General features: G+C 43.3%; 1 pseudogene; it reads right to left on the bottom strand.

Moving 5' to 3' along the window:
• Positions 1-19,280: 19,280 nt before the first annotated feature.
• On the bottom strand, positions 19,281-19,807 carry LOC149991276 (neo-calmodulin pseudogene; annotated as a pseudogene).
• Between the last annotated feature and the right edge of the window lie 2,045 nt (positions 19,808-21,852).

Here is a 21,852-nt window from a genome sequence, read left to right as displayed (position 1 = left end):
ACAGACCTAATTGGTAACCACAAAACAAAAATCCAGAGCTGAGACACAAAACATTTTTAAAAAGAGGAAACAGAGGGGAGAAAAATAAACATAGAAAACCGCTGAACTAAAATAGCAGACAGACATGAGGGAAAAGAAACAATGGAGATACAGAGCAATCAGAAACAAAAGATAAAATGGGTCTAGTAAGTCCTCATATATCAATGATCATCCTAAATGTAAATGGACTCTGAACTCACTAATCAAAAGGCACAGAGTAACTGGATGGATTTAAAACCAATGCAAAAACATGCTGCCTTTGGGAAACCCATCTCAGTGTAGGTGGAGAAGATGATACTCCAACAAAAGGCATGCAGAGAAAATTGGTGTTAACTATGCTTATATCAGACAAAATAGATTTCAAGACAAAAAGGTAACAAGAGACAAAGATGGACATTTTATAATGAAAAGGGGGACAGTCTATCAAGAAGACATAACACATTGGGACATCCGGCCAAGATGGAGGCATAGACAGACATGCTGCATCTCCCTCTACAACTAAGAATGAATACAACTACCTCAAAACTAGAAACAACCAGAAGTTCCAGAAAATCAAACTGTATGGAAGTCCAACAAACAAAGATATAAAGAAGAAATACTCATCCAGACAGGTAGGATTGGCGGAGCTGGGGCAGAGAGGACACGGTGCAGTGGTGGCAGCAGCAGCAGCAGTGACATGCCGGCAGAAAGAACAGTTACATGTTTTAAAAAGTCAGGAGGGACACCTGGGGTGCATTGCCAGCTCCTCACCAGACGCCACAGATCATGGTCCCAACGCCAGGGAAAATCAAGCCTCTTTTTTTCTAACTGTGCAAACCAGTGGGGGTTGGGGCAGACGCAGAAACTGCCAGTCTCTAAGCAGAGTCCGCTTGTTTAAGTACCTGGAAAAGGGGCGGGTGCTGGGCAAGCAGCATTGTTCCTTCTCAGACTTTTCCCAACATACAGCGCCACAATGTGGTGAAATAGGTCACCCAGTACAGAAGAATCCCTAAGGGTCCACCTCTTACAACGTAACTGGAGCAACAGCTCTACCTAAGACACAGAGACAAACACACACAGGAGACTTCCAGCCAAGATAGAGGCCCAGACTGACATGCTCCGTCTCCCTCCACAACTAAGAAGGAATACAAATACTGCAAAACCAGAAATAACCAGAAGTTCCAGAAAATAGATGGAAGTCGAACATATGAAGTTATAAAGAAGTGGTGCTCATCTGCATGGGTAGGAGGGACAAAGCCGGAGCACAGAGGTCAAGCTGTGCTGGTGGCAACAGCAACAGTGATGGCGGTGGGACAGCAATAAGCACAGACACCCATATTTAAGGGATGGTGAGAAGCACCTGGGGAGCACCCCTGGCTGCAGACCAGACCCATGAGCTTGCTATTCCAACGCCAGGAAGGCAGACCCCCATTACCTCAGAATGTGAGACCGGAGGGGGTGGGGACGGAGGAGAAGGCTCCCGGTCTCTCAGCGGAGAGTCATAGGTAGGAATCCATCTCGGACCCCCATCCCCACACAAAATGCCACAGCGTGGTGAGAAGGGTCGCCCGGTTGTGACAAGTGCACAGGGTTTCACCCCTATGGCTTAGTGTGACAGCCACGCTCAGGAAGCAAAGGCAAACACTAAACTGTCAGGATGGTACAGATCATGATAGAGATCCTGGTGATGCAGTTAACAAGAAAAGAAATATCTAATCTAATGGATCGGCAGATAGGAAATCTTTCTGAGGCACAGCTCAGAGCTTCGGTCATAAAAATGCTTACAGACCTAACAGCAGATCTTAAACAAGACGAGAAAGAAATGAAGGCTAGTCCTGTGAAAATGAATGAAAACACACATAAAACTAGTGGTGAGGGAAAGAAAACCAGGGATCAAATCAACAAATCAGAACATAGGGAAGGAACAAACAGTCAACCAGAGCAGAAAGAGGAAACGAAAAGTGAGGAAAATGAGGAGAGGCTCAGAAACCTATGGGACAGCTATAAGTGAGCCAACATCCAAATCATAGGGTTGCCAGAAGGTGAAGAAGAAGTAGAAATTGAAAAATTATGTGAAAAAATAATGAAGCAAAACTTCCCTAACTTGGAGAAGGAAATAGACTTACAGGTCGAGGAAGCACAGAGAGTTCCAAAAAGCTGGACCCGGGGAGAGCCACACCAAGACACATTATAATCAAAATGTCAAAAATCAAGGATAAAGAGAGAATCTTAAAAGCAGCAAGAGAGAAGAAAATTACATACAAAGGGGTCCCGATAACACTATCAGCTGATTTCTCAAAAGAAACTGTGCAGGCAAGAAGGGACTGGCAAGAAATATTCAAAGTAATGAAAGGCAAAAACCTACAACCACGATTACTCTACCAGCGAAGATGTCATTCAGAATAGAAGGGCAGAGAAAGTGCTTCCAGGACAAAGTAAAACTGAAGGAGTTCATCAGATCCAAACCACTATTATATGAAATGTTAAAGGGACTCATTTAGGAGAAAGAGGATCAATACTATGAACATTAAAATAACAACAAAATAACAACCATCGACAACAGAATCTAAAAAATAAAAACAAAAGCAAACTAAGCAGACAACCAAAGTGGGAACAGAATCATTGGTATGGGGAGCATTTGGAGGGGTGTCAACTGGGAGGCAGAAGGGGGAGAAGGAGGGAAATGGTGCAGGAATTAAGAAGTATAGTAGGAGAGTGCAGAATAGACAGAGGGATGCCGAGAACAGTACAGGAAAGGGTAAAGCCAAAGAACTTACACACACGACCCACGGACATGAACTAAGGGGGATGCAATTGCTGGAGAGAGGGGGCTGTTGGATGAAGGGGGGGGAAACGGGGAAAAATTGGAACAACTGTAACAGTATAATCAATAAAATATACTTAAAAACAGGAAAAAAAGAATTAAAATGATAAAGTGCTAAACGATCTTGTGAGTGAACTTTTTTGTGTGTGAGTGAACATTTCTATAATTTTATTATCAATTTTCCATGGGACACAGAATCCAGAAAACAATGAATAAATCTTTATCATTGGAATACATTTACATTTTAAAATGTATGCATACAAAAGGACTATGAATCAAGTTAAAATGAAGCAATGAGAAGGAAAAGTGTTTTCCAATAATGATAAAGATTTAATCTTCTAAACATGTGCAGAGCACTTACCAATGAATATTAAAATCATGAGTGTTCCAAACAGAAAGTTCTCAGAAGACCTGATGCCACTGGAAAATGTCACACACATTGTCATTCGATCACATTAAAATACAAAGGAAAGTGGAACAACACAGAGGGGATTTGAGTTACTGAATGTATTTGGATTTACAAAGATGTAAGATTGGCCATATTCTCTTTGAGGTGGGATGTAGGAAAATGGTCACTTTCATACACAGTTGTTTTAGTTCAAATTGGTGCAAACTTTTTGGGAGGCCATTTGGTGACACGTATCAAATACTTTTAAAAGAGGTCACATCAACCTAACAATTCTCCTTCTAAAAGTCTATTGCTCAAAAACAAATGTACCGGGATATTCATCTCAACGCTGTTTATTATACTGTATTGGCATGAAGGCCAATACATAGGGGACTGGTTACAATAGCTATGGAATATACATTTGAGGATTACTCTGCAGCCCAATGGCCACACCCTGCCTCCTCTGTGTTTGGGTAGAGAAGCTCTAAAAGCACAAACAGGTGTGGGAGGTCATCAGCATAAAGCTCCTCCCATGAAGGAGAGAGGCAGTGGAATCGGAGACAGTGGAGGGAGAAACAGGCACTGCCTGGCCTGTTCCCTCCGAAGAAAGGAGGGGGACAGTGCATGAGGGTGAGAGCGAGCTGAGCTGGTGGCCCCCAGGGGCCCAACATCTGGTGTACAGCCTGTGTCCCCTGCACAGTAGGTTCAAACAGACATGAGAACCCTAAACAAAGATGACTGGTTTGTCAGTACCAGCCCCTGCCCACCTGGGGGTGTCCTCCTTGGCTCCCACACACACGGAGTCCCCAATGCCAAGTCCACCCAACCACACACCTTATGTCACCTGGGCTTGGCATATTGAGGCCCGTGAGCTTGGTCACAGGGCTCAGTTGCTCAGAGCCTGACTAACCTTGTCTGAGTACCTCAGGCACAGCTTGACTTGGGACCTGGCACAGGGGAGCACCGGGCCATAGGTCCCAGAGACTTCACCAGGTGTCCCATGCTCAGGTGCCCTGTTGGGGCTCCTTCCTCACTTGTGGCAAACTCTGCCCCAGCCTCCATCCATTGCACCCTGTGCCTTTCACACAGCAGTCTCCAGGGCCTTATTGCTGAGATACAGACCTGGAAGCTCAGCCTTGGCAAACCCTGGCCAGGACTCCTCTTCCAAGGTCACCTGGAAGACCCAGCACAGCCAGCTATGCACACAGCACAAGACTGCTTCTGCTTGCAACCGGGAAACCCGGAACACACCTCAAGGCATACTACATTCCACAGAGGGACTAGGGCTAGTTCAGCAGCCCGTGGCATACACGTGGGCTTCCATCCTCAGTGCCATCCTCCCCACCCCCCTGCTCCTCTGCCAGGGAATCCTTTTGCTAACCCCCAGTCCCTGAGGAAACCCTGGCCGACATTCCCAGTGCAAGTTAAAGTGGCTGCCGAGAAGCCTTCCTTGCTTTCTTCCCAAGCTCCTCAAGCCCTTGCTCAGAGACTCCTGTTCTTGCAGGCCCCACTCCCCACAATGAGTCTCCCTCCCACAATGTCCCAGGAAGGGGCTACTGTCCTATTCAAATACACTCAAAGTATCTCTCCAGTCTCATCAACCGGTCGGATGGAGAGCAATCCACCCTCCCTCAGGGAGATTGCTCATCTGTGCGCTTGAAAACTCACCTATAAGCTGCTTGCATACAGCAAAGGCCAGGGTCCAATCCCCCCTTGACTCTTGCCTGCATGCCAGGCTCCCCATTTCTGCCTTGCCTGCATGCAGTGTATTCTGAACATGGGAGGCACTGTGATCTTGTTAAAGTATGCGGTGGACGTTCTCCCCATCTGTTCAGAATCCTCCAGTGGCTTTATTGCACCCACACTCCTTCATATCTGACAACTCTTTACTGTCCCAGTTGTACCACAATCATTGTGCTCCTACCTACCACTTAGTCTCCATCTGTTAAAGATGGGTGACAGAGAGACTAGGGCAGGCCAGGTGTGTTCTGGGCCCAAGAATGATAGTAGACAAGAACAGGGTGAGACATCGTGGTTTGGTTAAGGACAACATGTGTTTGTGTCTATGCCATGGCAGGCAGGCACTGCTCCAGGAGCTGGGGATATTGCAGTGGTAATAAGTAACACAGGGGGTAGGAAAGGCAGGATGTAATTTTAGTGTATCCAGGAAATCCTTTCTGAGAGGGTGTCATTTGAGGACCTGAAGGAAGTCAGGAAGTGAGTCAGGTAGAACTCCAGGGGAAGAGAGTTCTAGACAGGTAGGAGCCAGTGCAAATGCCCTGAGGCAGGAAAGGGCCAGGTATTTTAGAAATGATGAGGAGCCCAATGTGGCTGAGTCATAAGGAGCAAGTGGAAGAGTGGGAGTGGATAAAACAAGAGAGGAAAGCAAGTCAGATCACATCAGGCTGTTTAGGTCTTTGGCTTTGTCTCTGAGTTAGAGCCCCCTTTGCAGATTTTTTTAAACAGAAGATTGAAGTGGTCTCACTTGTTTCACAGCGACCCAGCAGCTTCAGCAGTTCATCTGTCGGGCCAAGGAAGAAGACAGATTCTGTGCTTTGCCCGGTGAGGGAGGGAGAGCACACTGAAGTGGGGTCCCGAAAGCCCAGTGTACTGTAGGTCAAGAGCTGCAGGCACAGAGGACCCTGGAGATCCGCAGAGGGCCCTCCTAATTACTCAGGAGAATGCTGATCACCACATGCATGTGAGGAAACTACCCAGTGCCTGAGAAAGGACTTCCAGAAAAGATTAAAGGTAACGGCTCATTGCTTAAGCTGGACTTCTGTGAACATCTGTCCTCACTGATCACAGTAGAAGGCTCCCTATTCAGGAGACCTGAGGGAGGGACTGAGGTGCTCAGAAGGGTCTTATCTCAGTAGAGTGGAAAATACGAGTCCTGCACTAAAAGCTGCTCTAGTTCCAGGTAGGAAATCTTAAAAGCAAGGTCTAAAGAATGAAGATGTTTCCAAGTAACTACAGCAGTTGAGGACACAGTTCCAGAATGTGTGTAGGCATACAAAAACATACAGTACCCAAAGTGAAATATCCAATGTCAGTTATCCAATCAAAAGCCACTTGGGCCCTGGCCAGTGTGGCTCAGTTGGTTGGAGCATTGCCCTGTAACTAAAAGGTGGTGGGTTAGATTCCCAGCCAAGTACACACCTAGGTTGTGCTTTTGATCTCTGGTCTAGGCACTTATGATCCCTGACCAAGGTGTATATGGGAGGCAAGCAATCAATGTTTTTTCTCTCCCTTCCTCTCTCTCTAAAAGTAATGAAAAAATGTCCTCCGGGGAGGATAAAAAAAAAAAAATCGCATGGCATGCAAATATTCAGTTCAGTATAAGAGGATAAATCCATCAATAAAAGGTTTCCAGGTAGGAAAGGATGAAGTAACATCTCTTTTATGCACACAGAGAACATGATCGCCTTTGCAGAAAATTCAGTGGAATCTACCTGAGTGACTAGAACTAAATAGTGAGATTTGAAACATTGCAGGACATTTTAGAAGGATTGCCCTATTTTTCATTATAAAATCTCCATCTCAGTCTCTTGTCATCTTTCTTTAAAATCAATTTTGTACAATATAAGTACAGCCATACCGGCTTTTCACTGGATACCATTTGCTTGGAGTATCATCTTCCATTCCTTCACTTTGAGCCTGTCTGCAGAGGTGAGACAGGTCTCCTGAAGACAGCATATAGTTCGGTCTTGTTTCTAAATCCATCCAGCTACTCTGTACATTTTGATGGGGTAATTCAGTTCATTTACATTTAGGGTGATCATTGATATATGAGGACTTACTAGAGCTATTTTATCTTTATTTTCTGATTGCTCTGTATCACCATTGTTTCTTTCCCCTCGTGTTTCCGTCTGCTATTTTAGTTTAGCGGCGGCTACCTATGGTTTTTTCCTCTGTATCCTCCTTTTTTTTTTCTTTTCTTCTGTCTCGGCTTTGGAATTTTTTTTTTTTTTTTTTTTTTTTTTTGTGGTTACCATTAGCTCTGTATAAAATGTGTCATGGATATGATAGTTCTTTTACTTCTAGCGTCTTTTCTCTTTTTTAAAAGTATATTTTATTGATTATGTTGTTATAGTAGTCCCATTTTTTTCCCCCTTGCTCCCCTCTGCCCAGTACCTGCCTTCCCTCCAGCAATCCCAACCCCCTCAGTTCATGTCCATGGGTCGTGCATATAAGTTCTTTGGCCCCTTTCCTATATTATTCTTTTTTTTTTAATTTTATTTTTTGTTATTCAATTACAGTTGTCCCATTTTTCCCCCATTGCTCCCCCCTCCCAGCCTATCCCTTCTCCCACAATTATATCCCTCCCCGTTGTCCATGTCCATGAGTCATTCATATACGTTCCTTGACCTGACCCTTCCCTTACTTATCCCCCTTCTCTCCCTCCCCCCTCCCCCCTACTGACTACTATTCTAGTCTTTGCCTAGTTAGTTCGTTTGTTTGTGTTGCTCTTTAGTTTCCTGTATTGGGTGATATCATATGGTATTTTGCTTTCTTTGCCTGGCTTATTTCACTAAGCATAATTCTCTCTAATTCCATCCATGTTGTCGCAAATGGCAGGAGTTCCTTCTTTCTTTCTGCTACATAGTATTCCATTGTGTAGATGTACCACAGTTTTTGATCCACTCATCCACAGACGGGCACCTAGGCTGTTTCCAGCACTTAGCTATTGTAAACAGGGCTGCTATGAACATAGGGGTGCATAAGTTCTCTTGAATTAGGGTTTCAGGATTTTTAGGGTATAATCCTAGCAGTGGAATCACTGGTTCAAATGGCAGTTCCATTTTTAGTTTTTTGAGGTAATTCCATACTGTTTTCCATAGTGGCTGCACCAGTCTGCATTCCCACCAACAGTGCAGTAGGGTTCCTGTTTCTCCACATCCTCGCCAGCATTTGTTGTTTGTTGATTTGTTGATGATGGCCATTCTGACAGGTGTAAGGTGGTGTCTCATTGTGGTTTTTACTTGCATCTCTCTGATGGCCAATGATGTTGAGCATTTTTTCATGTGCCTATGGACCTTCTGTATGTCCTCTTCGGAGAAGTGTTTGTTCAGGTCCTTTGCCCATTTTTTAATTGGGTTGTTTGTTTTCTTGATGTTGAGTCGTATAAGCTCTTTATATATTTTGGAGATCAGTCCCCTGTCTGTGATGTCATTGGCAAATATGTTTTCCCATATGGTTGGTTTCCTTTTCATCTTGCTGATGTTTTCTTTTGATGAGCAGAAACTTTTTAGTTTGATGTAGTCCCATTTGTTTATTTTTTCCTTTATTTCTCTTGCCTTGGGAGATGTATCCGTGAAGATATTGTTACGTGTGATATCTGAAATTTTCCTGCCTATGTTTTCCTCTAGGACTTTTATGGTATCACGGCTTACATTTAAGTCTTTAATCCATCTTGAGTTTATTGTCATGTGTGGTGTAAGTTGGTGGTCTAGTTTCATTTTTTTGCACGTCCCTGTCCAGTTCTCCTAGCACCATTTGTTAAAGAGGCTCTTCTCACTCCATTTTATGTTCCTTCCTCCTTTATCAAAGATTAGTTGACCATAGAGGCCTGGGTTTATTTCTGGGCTTTCAATTCTGTTCCACTGATCTATATGTCTGTTATTATGCCAGTACCAGACTGTTTTGATCACAGTGGCTTTGTAGTATTGTTTAATGTCTGGTATCGTGATTCCTCCTGCTGTGTTCTTCTGTTTCAAGATTGCTTTTGCTATTCGGGGTCTTTTTTGGTTCCATATGAATTTTTGGAGTATTTGTTCTAGGTCAGTGAAATATGTCATTAGTATTTTAATAGGGATTGCATTGAATTTGTAAATTGCTTTGGGTAGTATGTCCATTTTGATGATGTTGATTCTTGCTATCCAAGAACATGGTATTTGCCTCCATTTATTTGTATCTTCCTTAATTTCTTTCTTAAATGTTTCATAATTTTCAGTGTACAGGTCTTTTATCTCTTTGGTTAAGTTTATTCCTAGGTACTTTATTTTTCTTGTTGCTATAGTAAATGGTATTTTCTTTTTTGCTTCTGTCCCTGAGATTTTATTGTTGGTGTACAGAAATGCCTTAGATTTCTGTATATTTATTTTGTACCCTCCGATTTTGCCAAATTCACTTATTATATCAAGTAGTCTTTTAGTGGATTTTATAAGGTTTCCTAGGTATACTATCATGTCGTCTGCAAATAGTGATAGTTTTACTTCTCCTTTCACAATTTGGATGCCTTTTATTTCTCTGTCTTGTCTGATTGCTGTGGCTAGGACTTCCAACACTATGTTGAATAGAAGTGGGGAGAGTGGACAGCCTTGTCTAGTTCCTGATTTCAGGGGGAATGCTTTCAGTTTTTGTCCATTGAGTATGATGTTGGCTTCAGGCTTCTCATATATAGCCTTAATGATGTTAAGGTATGTTCCCTCTATTCCCATTTTGCTGAGTGTTTTCAACATAAATGGGTGTTGTACTTTATCAAATGCTTTTTCTGCATCTATAGATATGATCATGTGATTTTTGTCTTTCATTTTGTTTAGGTGATGTATTATATTTATTGATTTGCGAATATTAAACCATCCTTGCATCCCTGGGATGAATCCCACTAACCTTTCCTATATTATTCTAAACTTCTCCCTGTCTATTTTGTACCAATCAATTATGCTTCTTAATCCCTGCACCATATCCCCATTTCTCCCTGACCCGTCCCGCAGGTCGAGCAACGAGGACCCTAGAGGGGGAGTGAGGATGAAGAAGGGACAAGAGACACAAAGAGAGGAAACAAGACAGTGCTCTGATCAAGTCTCATTTATTCTTAGTCAAAACGGCATTCTTATAGCTCAGTAGAAGAGAAATTTTTCATTCGGGGGGAACGCAGCTGCAGCTTGGGCGTTATCTGGTAGATATGAGTTAAACTGCAGGACAGCAATCCCAGGAACAGAAAGAGTGTCGTTGCCCTAGTAAGGAATAAACAACTATTATGGGATGGTGAGGCCATGCCAAGCAGAACTTTAGGATGTCAGTTAGTAAGACTTCAGCTGAGGAACTTTTTAGGTCCCCACAGGTCCCCCTTTTTTATTTTATGTAAGCTGAGAGCCTCGCGGGGACTGCGCCTGTCTTAGGTCGGGAGATCGCCACATGGAGCCCGCCTTACCTTACCCGTCATTGGTTATCTAAGGCAGCTTCTTTTTGGCCAGATACCTGTTTTAGGCGGCGGCTGGCGATGCGTGTGGTCTCCAGTTGCCCGTCATTGACTGTCCAGTCCAGCTCACCAAGGCATTAGTTACGTGTATGAGCATCATGGTAAGTTGCAGTCTCAGCTTGTTCCAATTTATGATAATGGACCTGTATTGGCTGCATTTTTATGGCATCTATTTGTTGCTTGATAAAGGCCATCGCCTTATTGAAAATGAAAGGTCCTAAGGATAGCAGCAGGAGTAGCCCTAAAAGAGGTCCTAAAAGTGGGAGGAGATAGGGAAGGGCTCCATTAAGTCCGCTCCACAGGGGATTTTCAAAGAGTTCTCTTCTTCTTTTCACTAGGTCTTCCTGCAGCTTCTTTATTTTGTCTCGGACAATGCCTGATTTGTTGGCATAGAAGCAGCAACGTTCCTGCAAAGCCAAGCATATTCCTCCCTGTTCTGCTGTAAGCAGGTCTAGTCCCCGCCTATTTTGGAGAACTACTTCAGCTAGGGAGTCTAATTGATCTTGGACGTCATTAATGGTGCTGGACAGAGCTTGAACATCATTGATTAGCTGATTAGAGAGCTTTGTGTAGGAGTGAACTGCAATTCCTAACCCTGTTGTCCCTGTAGCTAATGCTCCTGAAACGCCTAACCCTACTAGTAGGGGGATGAATGATACTGCTCTTTTGTGGCATCCTGCGATGTAGTCTAAACTGGGAATGGGAACAAAGTCATCTCCGGAAATTATATCTATGTCTGGCAATAAGGTAGCTAGGACGCATATTCCTGTCCAATTGTTGGGCAAGGATGAAAATGCCAAGTTTCCCCCCCAAATAAATACCTGCCCTTTGCCTGGGCAGAGAGAGCTGCTATAGTTCACTACACTACTACAGTTAGCAAATTCAACAAATCCAACATGAATGTCAAAGCTATTATTCTGAGACCTACCTTGGAAGCAGAGGGAAGCAGGACAATACATGGGCTGTACTCTAAAGGGCAAGCTGGGGCTACAATTTTGATGAGACTCATTAAAGGAGGCGATATTAGCAAGAATGGCTAAGGGCATAGGCGTGCCTAAAGTCATACATAGCCAGCAGTCTTCAGCTGGTTGGGGGTTGGAGATGTTAAGGGCTCGGTGGGTGGCCGTCAAGATGTCAGTGGTTTGGGTATCTAAATCTATTCCCCGTGGTTTAGGTAATGCCAGAGGGTGGTAATTGATTTTTGGATACAGGTTTGTTATGAGATGTTCTATTTGTTTTTGTTCTAAGATTTCTCTTATTCTATCTTGTGGACCACCACTATCAGAAACATGTATAGGGGCCTTCTTATGCCAGCATACTGGCTTTCCAACAGTGCCTTGGCAAGAGGCCTGTAGATACTTAGTAGACCCAATCGGTGAAGGGTTGGACCCCCAGTCTCCTCGGCTAATAGCATTTTGCACTTTTTGCAGTATGGCAGTAAAATAAGTGACATTAGAGGAGATATATTCCTGTACTGACTCATAACAAGTAGAATGCATTTGATTATAGAAGGTGGTGCATTCCTTGGGACATGCTCCTGGTTTGCCATTGGTAGTGAGTATGATGGGAGGCTTATTTACACAATGCCACCTCGATTTAGAAACCCCTGTACCAGTTACGTCGTATTTGAGGTAGGCCTTTTTGGAGCCACAATCTACGGTTTTGGTATAGTGACTGGATGTGGTGTAATTGGTGGCCGTACCTCCCCCGCAGCTGCAGTAATGAGTCTATGGACAAAATCTGCAAAAGGCTCATCTGGTCCTTGTTTAATGTTAGTGAGAGAGGAGCTCATAGCACCCTTAGTGGGGAGCCTCCTCCATGCTCTTGTACCTGCCGATTGAATTTGAGCAAAAAGTCCTGGATCATATTGCATTTGATTGTCACTAATTGCATAGTTGCCTTCTCCAATTAACATATCAAAATTCCACCCATTATTTGCTTGCATATTGCACCTAGCAGTATCCTTACAGATTTCTACATATTCTGATTTCCAGGGGAGATAGTCTCCTCCAGCTAGGGTCGCTGGAGCCAATGTTTGCCAATCACTTGGAGTGAGCCACTGATCTGTGACCGATTCTAAGATGGCCATAGTGTAAGGAGCCGTGGCTCCGTATTGAGCTACTGCTGTTTTCAATTCTTTTCGTCATCGTCGTCAGCAGCCGTCCGTCTCGAGAGACGATGGTGTAGCTTCTTAAGAGTCTATCTGCACCGCCGAGAATGGTTGTGCAGTCCGACTCGGGAGTGACACGGTATCTGTCTCCTCCCGTGTTGAATCGACATCTTGCGATGACGCTGGAGTGTCCTCTCCAGTGGAGCTGAAGCTACAGAGCCTGGGCAGGGTGATATGGAGGGTCTGCTGTTGCCCATGCAGCAGACCTTTCAATTCTTTTATGACTTTGAAATCAAATCCAGTGTGGTGTCGCCAGGCCTGTCCCTGGGCATCTACTGTTTCTGATACCGGAAATGCTTCCATTTCTTCTAAGCCTAGTATTGGGGTATTTGGGGGTATTTGGGGGGCCGCTCCTCTGACTGGGGGCCTCTGGCTCGGAGGGCCCTCCAGAGAAGGCTCAATTTCTTTTTTCTGCTTTCCTATTTTTAGCCCCTCTAATTGTATTATTAATTCCTGATGTTCCTTCTCTAATTTTATTTGTTCTTTTAAATGTTCAATTTTATCCCTCAGTTCTTTTCGAGGATCAAGGACAGGGTACGCAAAGGGGGGAGTGGAGGGTGAGGCATAGGGCAGTGGCCTTGTTCCCAGAGGCGGCCAGCCAAGGTTATTGTATCTGGCTGCCTCTTCCGCCAAGCTATCCCAATCAACCTCTCCCTCATCAGAATTTGCAGTATATTCTGATAGGTCTGGATATAACTTCTTTTTTTATTTTACCGACACTTCTTTAGGTGCCACAGCTCCCCCTTCAGTAGTCTGACCCTTTGACAGCTTACTCTTCGGACTGTTCTGTTTTCCTTTCGGTTTGACTACCTCATCCTCACCGTCACTCCCAAGAGATATTAAATCATCCTCCTCTCGGCTGTCATTTCCCTTATTTTTTCTACTTTCCTCCTTATGATCTGTCTCTAAGATATTTTGACCTTTTTCTACTACATTAGCTACTACAGGATCACTATGCCTTTGAGATAGGAGTTCATCTATTAGATTCCAATAAGAGAAGGCAGCTACAGGAACCTTCTCTGGACCAAATGTATCATAAAAGTCTTTTAAAGCATCTCCTACTCTTTTCCACTGTCATGGATCAATGTTCCCCTCGGTAGGGAACCAGGGACATAAGTCTTTGATGTAAACAAAATATTTCAACAATTGTTTTACTTTAACCTTAACTCCTCGTGCCTTGAGAGCCTGTCCTAGCTGTTCAACAAAGAGCTCATGTTGGCTCATTTCTTGACCCATGATCACCGTTCACTTACCGAGGTGAGGTCAGCGCGGCAGGTTCCCGCGTAGCCTTTTCCTCTTTTCTACTTGGCCAGCTCCTCGAACGGCGTCCTTCACTGAGTCCTCCGTTCTTGGGCCCCACGTTGGGCACCACTTGACCCGTCCCGCAGGTTGAGCAACGAGGACCCTAGAGGGGGAGTGAGGATGAAGAAGGGACAAGAGACACAAAGAGAGGAAACAAGACAGTACTCTGATCAAGTCTCATTTATTCTTAGTCAAAACAGCATTCTTATAGCTCAGGAGAAGAGGAATTTTTCATTCGGGGGGAACGCAGCTGCAGCTTGGGCGTTATCTGGTAGATATGAGTTAAACTGCAGGACAGCAATCCCAGGAACAGAAAGAGTGTCGTTGCCCTAGTAAGGAATAAACAACTATTATGGGATGGTGAGGCCATGCCAAGCAGAACTTTAGGATGTCAGTTAGTAAGACTTCAGCTGAGGAACTTTTTAGTTCCCCACATCTCCCCCTCCCCCTTCCCAGATGATAAGCCTCCAAATGATCCCCATACCTATGATTCTGTTCCTATTTTGGTTTGCTTACTTGGGTTTTGTTTTTATTTTTTGGATTCAGTTGTTGATAGTTGTGAGTTTGTTGTCATTTTAGTGTTCATAGTTTTGATCTTTCTTTTCTTAAGTCCCTTTGACATTTCATATAATAATGGCTTGGTGATGATGAACTCTTTTAGCTTTACCATGTCTGGGAAGCACTTCATCTGCCATTCCATTCTAAATGATAGCTTTGCTGGATAGAGTAGTCCTGGTTGCAGGTTGACCTTCATCACATTGAATACGCTTGTCAGTCCCTTCCTGCCTGAAAAGTGTCCTCTGAGAAATCAGCTAACAGTCCTATAGGCACCCCCCTGTAGGCAACTCTCCATCTCTCTCTTGCTGCCCCCAGGACTCTGTCTTTATCTTTCACCTTTGGCATCTCAATCATGATGCATCCTGTTGTGGTCCCCTCTGGGTCCAGCTCACCTGGGACCGTCCATGCTTCCCAGACCTGTATGTACATCTCCTTCACAAAATTTGGGAAGTTTTACTCATTTTTTTCAATTCGTGCTTCCTTATTCTGCACTAGTTGACTGTTTTTTGTTTTTTTTTTCCTTGTGTTCCAAATAATTTACTTGAACCCCGGTTTTCTTCCCTTGACCATTGGTTTTGTGTATATTTTCCTTCGTTTCACTTAGCATAGCCTTCACTTCTTCCCTTATGCGTTTGCCATACTCAAGCATATCTGTTAAGCCTGTGAGCATCTTTATCACCAGTGTTTTGAATTCTGCACCTATTAGGTTGTCTATCTCCTCGTCACTTAGTTCTCCCACTGGAACCTTGATCCGTTCCCTCTTTTGGGGCCATGCTTCTCTGTCTCCTCATTCTGACAGGCTTCTGTGTCTGTTTGCCTCCGTGTTCCAGGTAGAGCTGTCGCTCCTGTTACATTGTAAGGGGCAGAGCCTTAGGGATTCGTCAGTACAGGGTGACCTGTTTCACCATGTTGTGGCGCTGTATGTGGGGGAGGGGTCTGAGAGGGAACAATACTGCCTGAGCAGCACTCGCCCCTTTTTCAGGCACTTTTCCCACTGCCGCACCAGACTGGCACCCCTCTAGCTGCTGCCCTGGCCATTGTTCCCAGAGTGGGTGGGTCTGCAGATGTTCTAGCACCATGGGGACCCTTGAAACAAGTGGACTCTACTTAGAGACCAGCAATTTCTGTCTCCACCCCAACCCTGACTGGTCTGCACAGTCAGAAGCAATGAGGCTTGATTTTCCCCAATGCTGGGACCGTGGGCTGCTAGGTCAGGTGAGGAGCAGGGAACGCTTCCCAGGTGTCCATCCAGACTTTTAAATGTGTGACTGCACTGTCTGCCAGCCTGCCACTACTGCCGATGCTGCTGCCACCACACCGCATCCTCTCCATCCCTCCCACCTGTCTGGGTGAGTATTTCTTCTTTATATCTTTGTTTGCTGGACTTCCATGGAGTTCGATTTTCAGGAACTTCTGGTTGTCTCTGGTTTTGAGGTAGTTGTATTCCTTCTTAGTTGTGGAGGGAGATGCAGTGTGTCTGTTTATGCCTCCATCTTGGCCGGAAGTCTCTAGCATATTTTCTTCTTATGTCTCACAGGTTCAGTCCTTTTCCTCCTCCTCTTTTACACTTCTGTTATCACAAATAATCCCTTTTTATGTTGTGCATTCATTACAATTTGCAGTAGTTATAGTAAATTTTAACGTTTTTCTCTCCTATTATAATTAACTAGTTTAATACCCTATTCTTTTTCTTAAGATTTTATTTATTTTCCAAGAGAGGGGAAGGGAGGGAAAAAGGGAGAGATACATTGATTGGTTGCCTCTTGCATGATCCCAGCCTGGGACCTGGCCTGCAACTGAGGTACGTGCCCTGACTGGGCATGAACCAGCAACCTTTTGGTTCCCAGACCGGCACTCAATCCACTGAGCCACACCAGCCAAGGCTAATACCTATTCTAAGATAATGTTGCGATTTCCTGCTTCCATGTGTCATCTGACTCAGTTTTGTATACTTTGTCAGTTTGTTTTAGATAGAAGAGCTCTTTTGAACATTTTTTTTATTGTAGTGTTATAATAAATTCCCTCAGCTGTTTTTGTCTGGGAATGCCTTTATTTCTTTTTCATATCTAACAGATAACTTTACTGGTTTCACTCTTTCGATATTTTGGATAGATCATTCCATTCTCTCCAGCCTCTCAGGGTTTCCTCGGAAAATTCTGATGGCAATCTGATGGTATTTCCTTGGTAGATTACTGCCCTTTTGCCCTGGCTCCCTTGAGAATTCTTTCTTTGTCATTAACTTTAGACAGTTTTAATATAATGTGTCTTGGAGAAGGTCTCCTTGTGCTGAGATATTAAGGTATGCTCCTAGCTTCATGCATTTGCACGTCCAGCTCCTTCCATAGGTCTGGGCAGTTCTCACTGATTATTTATTTGGATAGACTCTCTGTTCCCCTATCCCTCTCTTCTCCCTCTAGGATACCCATTTTCCTTATGTTGCTCTTTCAAATGGAGTCTGATAGTTCTCGTAGAATTCTTTCATTTTTTTTTTCGTTCATATTTTTTTTAATGTTACTTCTCTCCTCTTCCACCTGAAACACTTCTAGATTTCTGTCTTCAAGCTCGCTAATTGTCTCTTGCATGTGGTCTGCTCTATTTCCAGTGCTTTCTAATGCTATTTCCAATGCTTCATCTCATCTTTTGGGTTCCTAGGCTCCAGAATTTCTGTTTGATTCTCTTTGATAGTTCCAGTCTCTTCGGTAAAGTACCCCTTTAGTTCATTAATTTTGTTGCTGAGCTCACAGAACTGCCTTTCTGAATTTTCTGGGATCTCGGTGAATTACTACATGACTGTAATCTTGAATTCTCTGTCATTTAAATCAGTCTTCATGACGGAATTTGGTTTCCGGAGACATTTTCTTTTCTTTTTGCACTGCCATGTTACCTTGGTTATCCACGGTTCTTGATTGTTTCTCTGTCTTTGCATTTGAGATAGTGAGCTCTTCCCTTGTTTGTTGTTTCACTCTTGACAATTCAGCCGATAGATAAGTAGAGGTAATTGTTTTGTCTTCTCTTACCTTTGCTACTTGCGCCTGGGCGACCTGGTGTGGCAGCCGGGCTTGGGTTGCAGAAATTGATGCGTACAAACTGGGGTCCTGGTTGCCTTGGTCTTGAGGCACCATCATCATGGTGGGCAGATGTGATGGGTGGTGGGAAACCAGGTTTGTGAGCTCTCAGCACTGCCTCCTTGTTACTAATGGCCACCAGTCCCACTAATTTCTTTGACACATCTCTACTGCCTCAACTGGGGTCTGCCCAAGGCTGGCTGAAGAGATGTGGGTTTGCAAGTCCACAGCACTGCTTCCTTGTGAGTAATGCCTGTAGGCACCACTGTGCTGTTTAATGAGTCTCAGATGCTGCTACCGGGTTCTGCCACATTGAGGGGGCTCAGTGTTGGAGCCAGTTTATGAGGCAGGGGTTCTGCTTTTGCCCCTGTTATCATGCAGGCTACTGTGTGAGGGCCGAGGCCTCACTCCTTCACCACAGTTGTTAGCTGAGGCCATAGCATCAGATGACACCAACTGCATCTGTGGATACCAACGCTATCCTTTCCCCCAATCCTGTCTCCACCGCTGGCTCCAGTACTTGTACCCAGACACAGCAATGCATGGATCTCATAAGCATGTGTGTGTGCTGAGCAGAGGCACCTTTGTTGAACTGTAGTTTTCCGACTTGTAAATTTAAGGGGAGATACAAAGTGGTCTTCTCACTCTGCCATGATGCTGACATCACTCTCTCTGACCTTACTTTAAATGTGTGAAGGGAGCTCATTTCTTTTGCTACTCTTATTGGTAATAGAGGTTACAATTTTCATTGTGTACCTGAGGAAACAAGTATAGAAAAATGTAGATATATACGCAAGGGCTCAGAAGAAGTCAGTTGTGGAGTCTGAAATAGATTAAACAATGGCAATATTTGCTAGCTTATATAGGTCTGATTTTGCTAAATCAGATGCTGAATGAGGTTTTTTTTAATTGGGTAAAACTTTTGTACATTGGAGAACAAATGTACAACATGGAATGGATTTGAAGCAAATTGTGCTGTAAGTGTATTTTCTTCACGTGAGTAAACAAAGTTTAAAAAGCGAGTAACAATAAAAGAAAATGCTTCTGCTATAGGACCAGAAGTGCAAAAATAAAAAATAGTGTACAAGTGCCTGGATAATACACCTGTTTTGAAATAGTGGACCTCTTAAGTACATACTGTTGACTGCCCATAGTCCACACAGAGTTAAAACTCCACACTTCAAACAACATGCTGACAGTTCTTAAAGAAAACTACTTTTTTAAAAAAAGACATAATCCCCATGTTCCCTCATTTGACCAGTTACATCCAAGTTTAGATGTGCAGAAGGGCTTAGATATAGCCAGAGTATAAAACATGCCACGTGATACTTGATCAATTTTCTAAAATAAACTTTCAGGGCAATGACAGGAGGATAAGGGAAGAAAACATGGAGGAATGAAATCCTAATTACTCTGTGTGTGTGTGTGTGTGTGTGTGTGTGTGTGTAACCTCACTCAGGTTATGGTTTCATTGATTTGAAAGACAGAGTAAGGAGAGAGAGAGAGAGAGAGAGAGAGACATTGATGTAAAGAGAAACATTGATCGGTTGTCTCCTGCACACGCCCTGACTCAGGATCAAACCCACAACCTAAGTATGTGCCATGACCGAGAATTGAACTCACAATCTTTCTGGTGCATGGGACAGTGCTCCAACCAGCTGAGCTATGTGGTCATATTTTTTGACAGTATAGGAAAGCTTTTACAGATTGGTTACAAACAAAGAAAAGGCAAACAATTTTGTACAAGAAATTTAACACGTGTACAATGTCTTCTCTCTGCTGTCATTTGTACAAACTTCATTGTTTACTTGACCATCACCATCAATATCTGCTTCCCTGATCATTTCATCAATATCTTCACCTGTTAACTTCTGTCCAAGGTTTGTCCTTACATGTCGAAGCTCTGTTGCACTAATATAGCCATTGCCATATTTATCAAACACACAGGACACTTCTCTAATTTCTTCTTCACTGTCTGTGCCTCTCATTGTTCTTGCCATCATCATCGGAAATTTCAGGAGTCAGCTGCACCATTACCATCAGCAACCACTTCATAAGCCATGTCCTGTCACTCTGCTTCTGTGGTTTTCTGCCCAAGAGCCCTCAGTACAGTTCCCAGTTCCTCTGTTGTTATAGTTCCATCACCATCCTTGTCAAAGAGTGTAAAAGCTCTGCATTTATAATTTACATGCCTCTTTATGGGAAGCCTCTCCTTGAGAGGGCACCACATGTGGAAAATGAAACATGTTTATTTGTGGTTTGTGATTCTCAGGGCTCATCTTCATTATATATAGAATCACAAAAAGAGCAGGTGACTTGAAACCTTAACTTTTACCATTAAAACAGATAAGGAAACATCTGGTACATTAAAGGACATCAAAGCCACACAATATCTTGCTCAATGCCAACAAGGCATCAGTTTCACAGTACTGGGTCAGGAACTTAAATTTCAGCCAATGCCATTCAGGTATATTGTGAAAGCTCTGCATATTTGTGAAGATAAAGCATTTCATAAAACAGGAACAAAGATTTATGGAATGCCATACAAATATTGTCTCAGTGCATCCTCAAAATTATTTGTGGGAAAGAAAAGAAAGTGGTTAATGCAAATAAATACATGCACCAAATGACAATGAAGCAGTCATGATTTACTGTAGTCTTCATTTCTGCAATTACACATACAGCCATATGTTTAGTTTTTTTAGATATATTTTATTGATTATGCTATTAGAGTTGTCCCAATTTGTTTATTTAGTTGCCCCTCTCTGTCCAGTACCCCGCTTCTCTCCAGCAATCCCCTACTTAGTTCAGGTCCATGGGTCATGCATATAATTTCTTTAGCTTCACACTTTCCTATACTACTCCTAACATCCCACTATTTTGTTCCTACCAATTATGCTTCTTGATCTGTATACTTTTTCCCATTCTCCCCCTTCCCCTCCCAGCTGATAACCCTCCAAATGATCCCCATACCTATGATTCTGTTCCTCTTCTGGTTGTTTGCTTAGCTTGTTTTTGTTTTTTAGATTCAGTTGTTGATAGTTGTGAGTTTGTTATCATTCTAATGTTCATAGTTTTGATCTTCTTTATCTTATGTAAGTCCCTTTAATATTTCATGTAATAAGGGCTTGGTGATGATGAATGCCTTTATCTCTACCTTGTCTGGGAAGTTCTTTATCTGTCCTTCCATTCTAAATGATAGCTTTGCTGGATAGTTATCTTGGTTGTAGGTCCTTGCTTCTCACCATTTTGAATACTTCTTACCACTCCTTTCTTGCCTGCAAAGTTTCTTTTGAGAAATCAGCTGATAGCCTTACGGGAACTCCTTTGTAGATAACTCTCTTCTCCTGCTGCTTTTAAGATACTGTCTTTATCTTTAGCCTTTGGCATTTTAATTATGATGTGTCTTTGTGTGGTCCTCTTTGGGTCTAGCTTGCTTAGGACTCTCTGTTCTTCCTGGATTTGTATGTCTATTTCCTTTACCAAATTAGGGAAGTTTTCCTCCATTATTTTTTCAAATAAGTTTTCAATTTCTTGCTCTTCCTTTTCTCCTTCTGGCACCCTTTTGATTCGGATGTTGGCACTTTTGGAGATGTCCCAAAGTCCTCTTAAACTCTCCTCGGTTTTTGTTTGTGTTTTTTTTAATTCCTGTTTCATTTTGTTCTGGTTGAATATTTATTTCTTCTTTATTTTCCAAATTGTTAATTTGAACCCCAGCTTCCTTCCCATCACTGTTGGTCCCCTGTATATTTTTCTTTATTTTACTTTGTATAACCTTCACTTCTTCATTTTCTGGCCATATTCAATCACTTCTCTGAGCATCCTGATAACCAGTGTTTTGAACTCTGTATATGACAGGTTAGCTGTCTCCTTTTCACTTAGTTCTTTTTCTGGAGTTTTGGCCTCTTCTTTCATTTGAGCCATACTTCCCTGTGTCAACTTGACAACTTTCCTGTGTCTGCCTCTGTGTATTAGGTAGAGCTGCTGCACCCATTATGTTTTAAGGAGTGGAGCCTTAGGTATTCATCACTGCAGGGTGACCCATTTGACCGTTTTGTGGCACAGTATGTCAGGGAGGGGTCAGAGAGGGAAAAATGCTGCTTGCTCAGCACTCACCCCTTTTCCCTTTACCTCAACTGTTTCCCATATGTGACTGATTCCCCTCTAGCTGTTGCCCTGGTTGTGGTTCCGAGTGGGTGGATGAGTTTGCTTATGTTCTAGGACCATGGGAGCCCCCTAATAGATGTACTCTCCTGAGAGACAGGCAGTTTCTTCCACTACTCCAACCACCTCTGGTTTTCACAGCCAGAAGCAGTGAGGCTT

Source organism: Furipterus horrens, unplaced genomic scaffold (genome assembly GCF_987537825.1).
Source record: "Furipterus horrens unplaced genomic scaffold, mFurHor1.1.pri manual_scaffold_17, whole genome shotgun sequence".
Lineage (NCBI taxonomy): Eukaryota > Metazoa > Chordata > Mammalia > Chiroptera > Furipteridae > Furipterus > Furipterus horrens.
This window is presented reverse-complemented; position numbering and strand designations above follow the sequence as displayed.